Consider the following 14015-nt stretch of genomic DNA (forward strand, 5'->3'; position numbering starts at 1 on the left):
GAGGAGGCTGCCCAGACTCAGACCGAGCTTGAGAAAGCTTAGAAGCTACTAGCAGTCCGGATCTACACCCAAGCCGAATATGAAGAGGGTTATGAGAATGGATTCAATGTGGCTCGGCGTCTGGCATTCCATGTTGATCCTAACATTGACTGGGATCAAGTGGAGGTCTGGGATTCAGACGAAAAGGATGTTCACCTGGCCACTGGCAGTCAAACTGAGATTGATTTCCTGACTCGCCAGGCTGAAGCTGAGGCTCGAGAACGAGAAGAAGCTGAAAAGAAAGAGAAGGAAGCAACTAAGAAGAACGAGTCTGAGAAAGCTCTTGCCATGCCTGCTTCATCCTTGCTTGTAATCCCCCATATTTTCTTAGTAAATAATAATTATATATTTTTATGTATACGATTATTTTAATAATTTTATAATTATACAAAAATACTTTGGGAAGATTTCAAAAAAAAAAAAAAAAATACAATAACTTATACTCCAATAGCATTTTATTCACTTTGGGCTATGATTACCATTCCAATTCTACAAAAAAATAAAAGAGCCCAAACCCTCATTTTCTAATTAAGTAAACTTCTTTCAAAAACCCTCCTTTAGTGCTTCCCCTTATTACTCCTTCACTACCTTCCTCCTCCTTTCACGACTCACACAGAGGAAAAAAAAATAAATAAAAAAAATTCGCTGCTTTCTCCTCTCCGCTGCTGCTGCCTCTTCTGCGCCGCCACGGCCTCAGCCGGAAATCACCACCGGCGACCCTCGCTGCAGCCCGTACCACCTTAGCCGGTTTCTTCAATTTCCCTTTTCTTCTATCTCCCTCTTTTCTTCTTTAATTACTTTAAAGATTTAATCTTTATATGAATTATTGATTTGATTATGCATATACATGATGAATATTGTAAATTTATTGAGTTATGTTGCGAATTTGTTGAGTCTATGATATACTAAGTATGTGATTAATTTCAGATTTTATTAGCTACGAAATTAGGGTTTAAAAATCGTGATTTTCGCAAGTTTTGGACTTAAACCATGAATAATTGATTTACCTAATTAATTTGTATTTAAACATGGTTCTACCTTTAATTTTTTATGATTGTAAGTAATTTTCAGATTTTTAGAAAGCTGATTTTTTGGTTTAAAGCGGGAAGATTTAATTATTTAATTATAACATGTGTAAAATTATGTTTAAATTCAATTACCTTGATTATAAACTAAATTTCAAATTTCAAATTATATATATATTAGGGTTTAAGTTGTGAAATTTGAAAGTTTAATTGGGTATTTATGAATATTATTGAATTTTAATCATATATTTCGAGTTTAGATATATGTATCCCTATATTTTGCTACTAAACTGAAATTTCAGATTTTAACCTTAACTTTAAATAGCCTTAAATCATGGTTTTATGATGGATTTTCAAGTTCTCAACATACTAACGTACTATGTAACGATTATTTCAAATGAAAATGTTTATGTGGTTGTTTTATAAGTTTAAACTAAATTTTCAGACTATAATCTTACTTTAAAGTTGCTGAAATTTTTGCTATAAGCCATATTTCTATGATTTAGACATATAAACTTATAGTTGAAGTACTAAATTATTAACTTTGGCTATTGACAATAATTTAAGAGCATGATTTTAATAATTTAATGGATTTTAAAGTAGTTTGGTATTGCTGTAAAATATATTGCTTGGGTGTTGATTGAACTACTGTTATTTTTTTTAGGAGAGGACTTCGTAGAAGGTGACTTCTAGCCTTAAAGTGGCCAACCAATTCGTGTACTCAAGCTACGTACAAGAATACGAAGAACCTTGATTTTAGGAGCATGCTTAGGGACTTGGAAAAACCTAGAATCATGTTAAGAAACTGTGGATTGGTTGAAATTGTTTGGTAATGAGTTGATTGATGATAAATGTGATGATTGCTTTAATTCAAGTATGAGAATTTGCATTGATTTTTCCCCATGAGCATTATTTTTGCAATACTTTGCAAAGAGATCTTAGAAGCAAAGCTACAAGTATATATATATGGAATGAATCATTTTAACTACTTATTCATTTGTATTGAAATGTAATGAGTAAAGGAAGAGTTAAAAGCCTTATAAGGCAAGATTGTGGATATGAGGTGCCTTATGCACTTAAGGTGTTTATACACCGAGGTAGTTAAAGGATTCAATAATAAATGTTGTTTGTCACTAATAAATTAAGAATTAAATTGGAAACTTGAATGGTTTGAATGTTTGATATAAGATTGGTTGCGTTGTTTGCATATGAGTCATCACCAAATTTAAACTGGTAAATCACGTAAAGTGCAAGAAGGATGAGCAATAAAACTCTGGATTTGTGCACATCTAGAGTAATGACAAACAGGGGTTGGGGTTCACGGGGTATTAGCCGTGCACTTTTCAGAGGTCGTCTGATCTACGAGTCTCTTGTTTTAAATTCTTTTAAAATTATAATGAGTTAGATGAGATCTCATACTAGCTATGGCCACGCAGTCGCGCCCGTCTGCCATTGGATGTTTATTAATGTCTTTCGAAAGGAGGCATAGGGTTTTCTTATTTAATGTTCCGTAATGGAGCACAGGGAGACAACCTAGTCTATTGCTTTATCTAATCAATTAATGAAGTGATCAATGCTATTTAAATAAAAACTTAGTAATGAGTAACTATTGAGTCATGTGTTCGAGTCAATGATAATATTGTGAGTGTATGGAATACTTGTTAGCATCATGCTAGGATTCTTTACTACATTTCGTAGCTTGTATGTACTCAGCGTTGCTGATTGTGTGCTTTTGTGTGTTTTCTTTGGTCATGGCCTACGCCTTCAATGACCCTGTAATGATCCAATCCCTACACTTGTAATATTGGGGAGCAGATTCATCACAGGTTTTTGGCATAAACTGAAATTACATCAGGGTAATGGGAATTGAGTAGAGCACTGGTGACTGAGTTAATTTTGACTGTAATTTTACTTACTTCCTATTTCATTTGGATTTTGAATAAGGGCCTTTATGGTTCCAACTTGTAAGTCTAAAGCCTGATTTTGGTTTTTAGTTTCAAAACTTATATCCTTTTCTTTTAAAAAAAAAAAAAAAAAACTAAGTTAGTTTTCCGCTGCTGATTTCTGAAAGTAGCCTTAACGTTTGAACACGTGGCGGTAGCACTCCAATAATTCTCTTACAGGTACTACAGGTTTTACAGGTTATACAGGTTATTACAGGTTTTTACAGGTTTTCTTTTAGAGAGGATTATTGGGGTGTTACACTGCTGGTGCTGAAGCTTTAGGTAGCTAAGATGCAGTTGCTCCTCAGCTGAAGCATATGAACTCGGGTAGTCGTCTACAGTGTCTTGCGGGTCAACTTGCTCTTAATTTTAGAATACGCCGCATCTGTTTTTGCCTTTTGAACCCTTTTGCTTCAGCTTGCCTTGATGTATAAACTCTTTATTTAGTTTTTGAGTAGTTTTACTTAGTTCGGCAACTGCTTTTATCCGCCTTGTGGACGGCTACCAATTAGTATTTGGTTTCTTGAATTTTCTGGATTTGACTTGATGTAACTCGATGATCCGAGCATAATTTGCTTGCTTGAAATGCATTGCTTTCTTTTCCAACTGCCTTGCTCTTTTGCTTAGTTCTTTGCTTGCTTTTTTTGTAAATTTTTGCAAAATTTTTCTAAGTGTTGAGCTTCGGCTTGGACTTGTCTGGTCTCCAACTTGTTGGAAGAGTAGGGCTGCTTGGTGCTTCTTGCCCCCCAGAAATCAGAAATCTGAAGTTTTAATCCTCGAATTTCTAAGGTGTTTGCTTGGTTTTACTTGCATAGACGAAGTCTTGCTTCGTTTTGCCCTGTACTAAGCAAAATTTTTGAAGTTTCTGTCTTTTTCTTTTCTCTTCTTTTTTTTTTGAAGAATCTATGAGTTAGTTGCTTAGATGTCTTAGACTCCGAGAGCAGTATTCTCTCAATCCTTGAAATTTTTTCGAGGGAACGCCTATTCGAAGCACAACGCTAGTGTTTGGTAATGCTTTGGATATAACTCCTCTGAAGCACAATGCTAGTGATTACCTATGCTTCAGATTTGTCCACAACCTCTTTGCCCCAAGGAACTGACTTGTCCGAAGTACCGTGCCTTCATATGGCTATACATCGGTTGTGAAATCATTGTTCCCTATTGGGCAGGTTTGGCGGCAATCCAAAGTACAGTGCCACTGTTGGGCTATACTTCGGACAGTGTTGAAGGAAAACCTTTTTTCAAAAAACATAGAAGACAGAAAATAGAATCATGCAAGATTGATAAGAATGGTGGCTCGGTGGCCTTTCATTAATTTCAAAAGATGTACTTACACAGATTGTTCTTCCCCGAAGGACTTATACATGATATTTTTTCAGTACATTAACGTTCCAGTGGTTCTTCAGCTCGGTTCCATCCAATTGACGAAGTCGGTAGGTTCTAGGTTAAAGTTCATCATAAATTTCATAGGGTCCCTCCCAAGTGGCTGAGAGATTCCCATGAATGCGACTTTTTTGCACTGCTGCGACATTTCGAAGAACCAAGTCCCCAATCTTGAGTGGTCTTGCATTGACCCTTCGGTTGTAGAACTTGCTGATTCTTTGTTTGTATGCAGCCATTCTGTGTCGGGCCGAATCTCTTACCTCATCCAGGAAATCGAGGGATTCTTTCATAAGTTGTTCATTTTCTTCGGCTGAGAGTGGTGCACCCGCATACTTTCTGTGCCGATTTCCACTGGAAGAACGGCTTCGGATCCATACACCAGCTCAAATGGCGAATATCTCGTAGCCTCTTTTTCGGTTGTCCAAAGTGACCAGAGGGTTCCTGGGTGTTCCTCTATCCACTTGAACTTTTGATCCTCAACCCTCTTCTTGAGTGCGTTGAGAATCTGCTTGTTTCCCGCTTTGGCTTGACCGTTACTCTGCATATGACATACTGCAAAATAAGCCAACTTGATGCCAAATTGATTAGTGTACCGCCTTAACGGCGAATTGTCAAATTGCCTCCCATGATCGAAGACAAATACCTTCGGAATTCCGAAGCGAGTGATTATATTCTGCTAGATAAATTTCCGGACAGTTTGCTCTGTGATATTCGAGGTTGCCTCGGCCTCGATCCATTTTCTGAAATAATCGATGTCGACTATCATCCATCTTTTTTAGTACGGAGCATCAGGAAATGGCCCCAAGATATCCAGACCCCATTGAGCAAATGGAAGAGGATTCAGAATCGACTGGAGATCTCGGGCTGACTGATGGATAATTAGTGCGAATTTTTGACATTTTTTGCATTTTTTGACCAGCTCCTTAGCATCTAGGATCATGGTGGGCCAGTAGTATCCTGTCCTCAATGCCGAGGTGAATTTCCGAAGGATGTAATCAGCATCTGATGGTCCCACACATTTCAGCAGTGGGGCTGAGAAGGATTTTTTCAGCAACTCTCCTCTGAAGACGATGAACCTTGAGCTGATTCGCTTCAATTTGGAGGCTAAGTTTCTGTCTTCAGGAAATTCTCCCTGAAGTTTGTAAGCTAGGGTGGGATCCATCCAGCTTGGTTCATGTGTGACACAGCATATTTCAGGTGCTTCGTCGACACTTCTTTCTCGCCGCACCACCACATAAACAGATCGGTTCAGCTCGGTTAGAGTCGAACTTGCAAGTTTGGAGAGTGCATCGGCTTGTGTGTTATGATCCCTTGGGATTAGCTCGACTTCAAAAGTTCTTAGCCTCGCAATTATCGTTTTCATTTTTGCGAGGTAAGCAATCATCGAGGGCTCTTTCGCCTAGTACTCGCTTCGGATCTGATTTGCAACGAGCTGAGAGTCTGTTTTCAGGGCTTCCAACGATATGCACAACTCTAGGCTAGCAATCACTGCCTCATATTCTGCTTCGTTATTCGAAGCTTGGAATGAAAATTTGAGTGCATACGCGAAGGACTTGCCTTCAAGCGAGGTAAGTACTACCCCCGCCCCCGAACCATTTACGGTGGAGGATCTATCTACAAAAATGGTCCAGGTCTTCTTTTCTTCATCTAGCGTTTCTTGGTATGAGCATTCGGCCAAAAAGTCCGCTAGAGCTTGTGCCTAACTTGATGGCTGTCCTCGGCTGGTAGCTGATGCTGAATTCAGTGAGTTCGAAGGCCCACTTTGCCAGCCTACAAGATTTTTCCACTTTGCCGAGGACTTTTTCCAGCGGCTGATCAGTTAAGACCACTGTTTGATGACAATCAAAATAGGGCCTCAGCTTCCGAGCGACTACCACTACTACATAGGCAACTTTTTCGAGTGTGGGGTAGCGGGTGTCGGCATCCGTCAGAGTGTGTCTAACGAAGTAGATCGGTTTCTAGACTTTGTCTTCTGCCTTCAGCAGAACCGCGCTTATGGTGGCAGGGCTAACTGCCACGTATAAGTATAAAGTTTCTCCTTCCGCTGGGCGAGCCAGCGTTTGGAGTTAAGCTAGGTGCTCACGGAGCTACTTGAAGGCTTCTTTTTGCTCATCTTCCCAGATGAGCTCTTTGGTTTTTGGGAGTTTTAGCGCTTTGAAGAAGGGTAACCCCTTGTCCGAGGCTCTTGAGATGAACCTGGACAGGACTGCCATTCTCCTAGTGAGGCGCTGAACATCCCTCTTTGTTTTTGGCTCGGGAAGATAGAGCAGTGCTTGTAATTTGGCGGGATTGGCATCAATCCCCCTTTTGCCGACCATGAAGCCTAGGAACTTGCCTAACTTCATGCCGAAGACACAGTTCTTCGGATTCGGCTTCATTTGGTGTGTTCTAAGGTTGGCAAAGGTTTTGGCCAGGTCCGCGACATGGTCCTTGTCCTCTTTGCTTTTGACAATGGAATCGTCAACATAGACTTCCATGTTACAACCTTTTTGCTCGGCGAGTACCTGATCAACCAGCCTTTGATATGTTGCCCCGACATTTTTCAATCTGAAGGGCATGATTTTGTAGTTGTACACCCCGACGTTCATAACGAATGCCGTTTTTACTCCGTCGTTGGGGTGCATGAAGATCTCATGATACCCCGATAATGCGTACATGAAACTAAGCAGAGCATGGCCACTTGTCGAGTCAACTAGTTGATCGATCCTCGGCAAGGGATAGAAGTCCTTCGGACAAGCCCTATTTAGGTCCGTGAAGTCAACACACATTCTCTAGGTGCCATTTGCCTTCTGAACCATCATCACGTTGGCCAGTCATTCCGGATATTGACAAGGTTCGATGAAACTTGCATATAGAAGTTTTTTGACTTCGGCTGCGATGTCTCGATTCTTATTAGCGGAGTAATTCCAATTCTTTTGCTTAACCGGTTGACAGGTGGGGACGACGTTCAGCTTGTGGGAGATGAGGTTCGGATCAATCACAGGTATGTCTGCTGTTGAGAAAGCGAACACATCTCTGTTGTCCCGAAGGAGTTGGATAAGTTCAACTCGGATGTTCGGATGGAGTCTGAGCCCGATACTGACACATTTTTCTTGGTCTCCTTAGGTCAACTCAATTGACACAGTTTGCTGGTCCAGCTCCATTGCTTTGGAACTGGACTCCTTACAATCTGGCCTGCTGTCGATGTCGGTAGGTGTCCCAGACTTTGGTTGGCTTTCTGAATCCTTTGGTTCAAATAAGGAGCCAGTCTTTCCTCTCCCCTTAGATTTTTCTTGGGCAGGGGTCCCTTGGGCCGAAGCACTTAAGCCTTTCTGCTTCTTGGTGCTTCGCTCTCTCTCTCTTTTTCTTTTTCCTCATCATCCTTGTCTTCACGACACTCTTTAGATGGCTTAAGGTAGTTGCATTTTCGGGCAGCCTCTTGGCTTCCCTGAATTCTTTCGGAGTGGCCTTCGTCAGAAACATATAACATCATTTGATGGTACGTGGAGACCACTCCTTGAATCTGATGGATCATGGGTCTCCCCATGATCACATTATAAACAGATGGAACGTCCATGACCAAAAATTAGGCCATCAAGTTCCGAGCTGCTCGAACTCTGCCGACGGATCCAGATACGTTGCAGAACCGTTAAATCCAGATACCGGGTAGGGTACTGGACTCAGGTCCTTAGACTGCAGCTTCAACTGATCGAAAGCATCCTGAAATAGGATGTTTACTCCGCTGTCACCGTCGACGAGGGTTTGCCAGACGTTGTGCTTAGCGATCCCCGTGATGATTACTAGCGGATCATCATGGGGGTATGCCACCCCCCGGCAATTTTTGGCTCTGAACGTAATGTTCGGCACCAGAGACTTTGGACTTTGGATGGCGACATGATTGACTTGGTGGGTTAAACCCCTCAAGTGGCGCTTTCGAGCATTTCGAGAGCTCGTCCCCAAGAAATGACAAGGATGTCAGGACGCTCTTTATCCCGCGGCTTGTCGTTTTTTTGGTTGAAATCTAGTTGCAGCCGAGAGTCTTGCTTAGCTTTTTTCTCCTCGCGGCGATCTGCGAGATATTTTTTCAGATAGCCCTTTCGGACCATATCCTCGATCTGATCTCTCAGGTGGATACAGTCCTCGATGTTATGTCCAAGAGACTCATCAGTCTTTATTTTTGTTTTGATGCCACGATGGGAGTGGCCTCAGCTTCTTCCACTTCTCTTTGTTTCGCGGAAGAGCGAGAGGAGTGTATGATTCGTATTTCCCTACGAATGAGGCTTTTCTTTTTTCGGCCAAGCTTCCGAGGATGGTTCTGAGGCTTTTGCCTTCCCTTTCCTCTGGCCCTGGCCTTCGGACTGTTGTCCTTTTGCCTTACCAGTCCTAGTTTGAGATTGGGACTTGGTCTTGTTCTACTCTTCGGCTCGGATGTACTTATCCGAAGCATTAAGAGCTTCCTCTAGGGTCTGCGGGGTGTGCATGACCACAAAGTCGAGTAACTTTCCAGCCTGAAGCCCATTTCGCTGCGCAAAAACGGCTAGCCCTTGGTCCAGACTTGTGATTCTGGACGACTCGTTGCTAAAGTGAGTCAGATAGTCTCAGAGGCTTTCGTCCTCCCCTTGCTGCAGACTCATCACCTCTCCAGTTGTTTTCTCTTAGTGGGTTGCCATAGAAAACTTGCTCTTGAACTTGTTAGAAAGGTCTTTCCAACCAGTTATCGAACCCTCCTTCACTCTTTTGGTGATCCACGCTTGTGCAACACCCTTCAGAGTGGTCGGGAAGTATTTGCACCACGTCGCTTTGGACCTGGGGTTCAGGTACATGTGCCCCTCGTAGGAGGCAATGTGGTTCTTCGGGTTCAAAGTACCATCATATGTGATGTGTGCCGGGATTTTCACCGTCGGCACATGTTCTTCCAGAATCCAGCTGTGGAATAGGGAACTGGAGGGAACCATCACTGCCTTCCCCTTGTTCCCAGTCGTTTGGACCTCGCTCCCCCCTCTTAGAGAGGTAGAAGTGGTTTTCTTCCTCGGCTGGGACGGTGCAGGGTAAGGTGCAGTCCCTTTGGAGGTAGGTGAGGCGACTGTGTACGCTTCTCTCCCTAGGGCCGATACGTTCGTGAACGTTTCGGCGGGCAGACTCTTGCCGCGTGGATGCGGTGTTGCTGCTTTTGAAGCTTCAGGGTTCGGACCTCTCGAAGAATTGGGGGTTTCTTTTTCTTTCCCATTCAGTTCTCCAAGTATCTTCATCCCAATGTTCGAGCTCCTTAAAAGGTGGAACTCGTTCTCCCTCCTCTGGTCCTGTTCTCCTCCTTAGGTACCTTGGCTGCTCTATGGAGTCAGCATGTACCGAGGGAGCAAGAGGTGGGAGATGTTGATTTTCTTGAGCCTTCATGAAGTCCATGAAGGTAGCGAGGGCTCTTGCCATCTCCTTCGAAGTGGGACCCGTTTGGGGCGTCCTCATTGGACGAGATTGGGAATGGCGGCTAGGAGTTGGACTCCTAACATTTGACCAGCTCGGCCGCCAAGAGTTGGACGGTTGACCCGTGTTACAAGGTGACCTTTCTGAGGCAGCATTCCCCGACGAGGTAGCCTCAGAAGATGATGAAGAAGGTGGTCCCTTCTTCGAGGGTGAAGATGGAATTGGGACTTTCTTCGAGGAAGAAGGACCATTCTTTTTGGTGCTTTTCGCACTCCTTTCTCTCTTAGTCATGTTGCTAAGATGGTGGATTTTTGGCTTGTTTTTTTAATGTCTTCCCCACAGACGGCGCCAAATTGTTTCGGGTGAGAACAATGGGTCCTTCGTGTGGACCTTACTTATGAGCTGAAGATTGAACTCGTTCCAAGTGATGACTGAGACGAGGGTTTCCTGCACAAAAAACACACGTAAACTGGCCGGGGTTGTGCCGAGGAAGGACCCTCCGATGCCGAAGTCAATACAGTGTTTAGAGAGAGAAAGCTATGCAAGAGAGTTAATGCTTGAGGCTTGAAGTGAATGAATTGAGATAGAGAGAAGTCAAGGCTTTTATACCTTACTCAAATGGATAAATTGGGCCTTGAGGTCAAATGGGCTCGCCATATTGACCGGGCCTTTGACTGACTTAGCATGTATTAGGAGAGTTGAACCTTCTTTTGGGCTTTGTAATTGAATCATTTGTGGATCGGCCCAATTGGAGTAAATTGGACCCAAACAAGTACATATATTATAAAATGACATGAAATATTACCTTACAATTTATAGCAATATCACATGTTGATTACTAAAAAAATGTGTTTCGACAATTTATTCTCGATCGATTTAATTTTTAGTGATATGTGATATATATATATATATATATATATATATATATATATATATATATATTGTGATAATATTATTAGATTATTATGCATAAATGAATTATTAGATTGAAACACTGTCAAATTCTCTCCGCTTATGGTGAAATTCAACGAATTTATTTAGCTTTGTTTGTGATCTTTTTCTTGTTCTTTGAATCACTTATCTATGTTAAATTGCTGATTTTGTGCTTATTTATTTGATGGGTTGTTTGTCGATTTTGGTTAATAATGAGTGTTGAAATTGTGTTGTTGATGAAAGTTTACAATAAGATTATATAAGACCTATTAATGGAATGAAATTGATCTTGATTGATACATTCATGTAAAAAAAAAAAAAAATTGAAGGGAAAAATTATAATGGAAGAAAGAAAAGGATAGGATCATACTCTGTGTAAGATATATAGGCACCTACAAATTGTATTGTAGTTGAAATTATACAGAAATACAAGTTGCCAGAAGAAGTTGTTACTCTTGTAGGGTTAGGTACATTAGTCATTAATCAGTAGCTTGCATTGTTACATTGTAGAGTTAGGTTCATTAATCATTATTATTGTAGTTGAAATTGTATAGGAATATCGAATATATTGAATTTTGGATTTATTTTCATATGATACCACTTATCATGATGATACCAAATTACCAATTATCATAATGATTTAATTATATTTTTTTATGTTAATTGTGTGAGAGGTTGACAACCATGTTAATACTTGGATGATTTTATGTGTTTGATGGTTCGATGGCCTCATCGAGTAACGAAAGAATAACAAAGGATAATGGGAAGGCACAATTTTTTAGGTGGAGTGACAAGGATTCAATCATCCTATGTGAAGTTTGTCTTGCATTTATAAAGGATAATGGGAAGGCACAATTTTTTAGGTGGAAGGAAATTCAAACGGATGTCGAAAAAAAAATTGGTCCTGAATTAAGTAATCCAAATACTTGCAAGAAGAAATATGATACAATGAGAAAAGATTGGCGCAATTGGAAAAACTTAAAACAATCGGAGACGGGTATAGGATGGGATCCAGAGTCGGGACAAATTGACGCTACAAATGAATAGTGGCAAAGAAAAATCAAGGTGTGTATTATTCACAATTTAATTTATTATATATTCTTTATATTAACAATTATAGTATGAAATTATTTTTAATAACATTTTAATTTTTATAATAATCTAATGTAGGAAAATTCAGAATTTCAAAAGTTTCGACTAAGGGGTGTAAACTTGGAGCTTGAAAAAAAGTGGGAACAATTGTTTGGAGATTCATGCTACAAGAGAGAATGTTTATGTGCCCTCAATAGACCCCATTGAAGATCTTACCATACAAAATGAAAATTTAGAGGAAGGGAACTTTGAAAATGATGGTGACGATACCTATTTTCCAAGTGACCAATATGCTCTAGATTTACTTAATGATGAGGGGAATTTTTTTCAACATTTTATAGAGCAAGCACGTTATGATGCAAACTTAGGTAGTTCGGGAAGTAGGTCATCACAAGTGACTCGTGAAGCTGCAAACAATGACACTCATTCTTCTAGTAAGATAAGCAGCCTCCATTAAAGTCTAATAGTGGTCAAGTGAAACGTACAAGAAGACAATCCGTAGGATCTGCAATGTTATCTAAGGGAATTATTGAAATGACAGAATGTATTAAACAAATTAGTCAAAGTAGTACATCAAATGCGTCCACGATTTCTATAGCAATGAATACCATTAGTCGTATGGTGGAACATGAGTATTTGGAGAAACATAGTGAGTTTTGGTGCTTTGCTACTACTGTCATTGGAGATGCAACTAAAGGAGAGATTTTTTTTTAAGTATGGAGGATGATGATAGCAGAGCTAAGTGGTTAGACTATCTACATATTAAGGGTAATAACTAGGAGTAGTTTAGGAATCAATGTTTTGTTTGCTCTAGTGGTAAAATAAAAATGTAGATTTGTTCTTTGTGAAATATTTGGATTATTTGTGTTATGTGTGTTTTTCTTAGAGAAGTTTTTCAGTATTTTTTATAATAGTTTTATTCATGACTTATTTTTATAATTGGCAGGTTTTTATTAATATGGATATTGATGATGAAAGAATGCGCAAACTTTGGATTGCAATTGCATTTACAATATATTTGATGTCTACATATATTATAAATACATGTATAAAGAACCATGCATGACTTCAATTCTAACAGGAGAGATGTGGGTAAAAGAAATGTTGATTGGCAATCCTATTCGATGTGTCAATGCATTTAGAATGGAGCCACAATTATTTTTAAGATTATGTAATGATCTATCATCGAAATATGGACTAAAATCTAGTTGTAATATGTCTATTCGCGAGAAAGTGGGTCTTTTCATATATGCAATTGCTCAAGGTGCCTCAATTAGAGTTCTTGGTGAGCGTTTACAACGTTCTGGTGAAACTATAAGTAGGGCAATTCATGATGTCCTCAATTAAATTTCTTGTCGAAAAATCAAGGGGCTTGCATATGATATTATAAGACCATATGATCCAACTTTTACATGTGTGCCGGCAAAAATAACAACAAATGCAAGATATATGCCTTACTTCAAGGTAATTTTTTTTTTTTTTTTTTTTTTTTTTTTTTTTTTTGTAATGGTGTTATTATCTAAAGTTTTAATATGAAGACTAATATTGATTGTATTTCAGGATTGTATTGGATGTATTGATGGTACACATATATAGGCATGTATACAAGAGGCCCTACAAATGCCTTATAGAGGAAGAAAAGGAATTCCTACATTTAATGTATAAGCTGCCTGTGATTTTGATATGTGTTTCACGTTTGTATCAGCGGGTTGGAAAGGTTCTGTGCATGATACTCGTGTATTTCTTCATGCAATTGAATCTCCAGGTTTTAAGTTTCCTAAACTGCCTGAAGGTGTGTATAAATTTATATATTTTCTTTAGGTAATAAATTAGGTGGTTTATGTTAATACTATTTATCTTTATATTGTGATACGTAAGTACTATTTGGCTGACAAAGGGTATCCAGATCGAAAAGGTTATCTTGTACCATATCCGAAGACAATATATCATAAGTCACAATTTGAATACGAGCCTCCAAAAAATAATCGTGAAACTTTTAATCGTTGGCACTCGTCTCTTCGAAGTTGCATTGAGAGATGTTTTGGAGTTTTGAAGCAAAGGTGAAAATACTAAGAAGTATGCCACAATTTAGCATTGAGACACAAATAAGGATTGTGGTTGCAACATTTGCACTACATAACTATATCCGAATAAATTCTCCAGAAGATCCCCTTTTTCGAGTGTTAGAGGATTATCCTAA

The 14015-nt window shown here is 39.7% G+C and overlaps 1 long non-coding RNA gene and 1 pseudogene across 1 annotated transcript; both read left to right on the forward strand.

Annotated features, from left to right (window-relative positions):
- The first annotated feature begins 202 nt into the window (after positions 1-202).
- On the forward strand, positions 203-1967 carry LOC110739674. The gene is made up of 2 exons (XR_002514860.1): positions 203-786; positions 1729-1967. It is a non-coding gene; the product is annotated as an uncharacterized LOC110739674 (long non-coding RNA).
- A 9411-nt stretch (positions 1968-11378) lies between these two features.
- Positions 11379-13774, forward strand: LOC110739595 (annotated as a pseudogene).
- Positions 13775-14015: the final 241 nt, after the last annotated feature.

The sequence above is a fragment of the Chenopodium quinoa genome, unplaced genomic scaffold, assembly GCF_001683475.1.
Source record: "Chenopodium quinoa cultivar QQ74 unplaced genomic scaffold, ASM168347v1, whole genome shotgun sequence".
NCBI lineage: Eukaryota > Viridiplantae > Streptophyta > Magnoliopsida > Caryophyllales > Amaranthaceae > Chenopodium > Chenopodium quinoa.